Here is a 2,500-nt window from a genome sequence, read left to right on the forward strand (position 1 = left end):
GACAAAGAAAGGGGTTGTTTTTTCTTTCTTTTTTTCTCCCTTTTACAATCTTATTTTTTCTTTTCTTTTTTTTTCAAAAACCAATTTATAAAAGAAAAGTTCTTATAAACATGAAGCGAATTGATACACGATCTGTATGTGTTTTTCTATATACACAGACACAGAAATGGATGGATTGATGTATCTGTGTATATATGTGTGTGTATATATATGTGTGTGTGTGTGTGTGTGTGTGTGTGTGTTTACTATATCACTCCTTTTCTTCAGCACGTTCCTGGATGTTGTTTTACGTGCTTTTTTCAACCAGTTGTCATGTGTTTTATTTTCTGCATTCTTGACAACGAACGAATATGCAGTCGGAACGAAGAGACAGAAACGGTTATTCCAGCCGGCCTGTCCGTCTGTCCAGAGCCTGGCTAGTTTTTGTCATCGATTTCAGTATTACAGAAAATATTTAAACATCACACTAAATCCATGCACATAAGACTCTGCAGCCGAGGTATCCATAGAATTTCATCTGTCAGTTTGCATGCTTATAATAATATCGGCATTATTGTTGTTGGTGGTGGTGGTGTTGTTTGTAGCTGTGTATATATAAATCCGAAACGGCAAAATATAATCCTTGCGAACGTTGCTTTAACATCGGAATTGAATCAAAGAAAAAACAAAATATAAAAAGATTAAAAAAGAGGAAAGAAGAGCGTGCTCTGTCTATGTGTTGGTCGCATGTCGCCGCCATTTGGCGCTGTGTCGGAGTGTTGCAATGGGCATAGTGTACGTAGATAAGATCCATTTACCAGGAGAGAGATGTGACGGCGGCCGCAGACACACGTATATAGCCATTGCACGTAAATTCATTTCCCATCGTGTAAACATCACTGCCTCCTCCTCCTCCTCCTCCTCCTACTCCTCCTCCTCCTCACAACGTGTTGATTTCTGCTTAGTTGTTGTTGTTGTTGTTGTTGTTGTATTTCACCTCCGTCACTTCCGAACATCTCTCCTCAACATGGCTCGATTCACCAACCTACACTCCGCTAAAATTGTTTTCCTTTCCTTCGCTAATACAGATTACAGCTTCATTCATTCATTCATTCATTCATTCAATCTCTCTTTCTTTCGTTCTCTCTTTCATTCATTCATTCATTCTCATCTTTCTTTTTACATTAGTTACTCTTTCAACACCACCACCACCATCGCCTCTATCAATTCTCTCGCCCTTCTCTTCCTCACTGCTATCACCACCACCACAGTCATCATCATCATCATCATCATCATCATCACAACCGTCCTTCGTTAATTATTGTTGTTGTTGTTGTTATTCAGGCTAAACACAGTTTGAGTTTATTATTAAATAAAAACTTCAAATGCCGCCGAGGTCGACTTTGCCCTTTCAGGGTCGATAAAATAAGTACCAGTTGGACACTGGGGTCGACGTAATCGATTCATCCCCTCCCCCAACATCGCTGCCCTTGTGGCAAAATTTGAAACCATTATTATTATTGTTGTTGTTGTTGTTGTTGCTGTTGTCGTTGTTATACGGGGGTGGAGGGGTCGATATAATCGACTTGACCTCTCCTCACACCCCCCCCCCAAAATTCCAAGCCTTCTGCCTAAATAGTAGAAACGATTCTCGGTGGTGGTGGTCAGCTGGCACAGTCGTTACCGTGTTGGGCAAAATGCGTTGCCGCAGTTCGTCCGTCCGTCTCTGAGTTCAAATTCCGCCCGAGTCAACTTTGCTTTTTATCCTTTCGGAGTCGATAAATCTAATACCAGTTGCGTACTGGTGTCGATGTGATCGACTTACCCTCTCCCGCCAAATATCAAGCCTTGTGCCTTTAGTGGAAAGGATCATTATTATTATTATTATTATTATTATTATTATTATTATTATTATTATTATTACAACAGTGAGTTGTAGAATCGTTGCCGCACCGGACAAAGTGCTTAGTGGTAATTTTTCCGGCTTTACGCTCTGAGTTCAAGCGGCACCGAGGTCAACTTTACCTTTCATCCCTTTCGGGGTCCATAGAATAAAGTATCATTTATGCACCGGGGTCGATTTAATGGACAACCCCCACCCCACCCCCGAAATGTCAGGCCTTGCACCGATAGGATTATTGTCGTTGTTGTTGTTGTTGTTGTTGTCGTTGTTGTTAAGGCAGCGGTCTGGCAGCATCGTTAGCATGCCGGACGAAATGCAAAGCGGCATTTCGTCCGGCTTTACGTTCTGAGTTCAAAACTCTGATAAACAACAAATACCAGCCGAACACGGGGGTGGGGGCGGTCGATCTAATCAACTTTGCCCCTGCCCAGAAATTGCTGGCCTTGTGTCAAAATTTGAAATCATCATCATTATTATTATTGTCGTTATTATTATTATTATTGTTGTTGTTGTTGTTGTTGTTGTTATTATTATTATTATTATTATTATTATTATTATTATTATTATTATTGTTGTTGTTATTGTTGTTATTATTATTATTATTATTATTATTGTTGT

Source organism: Octopus bimaculoides, chromosome 4 (genome assembly GCF_001194135.2).
Source record: "Octopus bimaculoides isolate UCB-OBI-ISO-001 chromosome 4, ASM119413v2, whole genome shotgun sequence".
In the NCBI taxonomy this organism is placed as follows: Eukaryota; Metazoa; Mollusca; class Cephalopoda; order Octopoda; family Octopodidae; genus Octopus; species Octopus bimaculoides.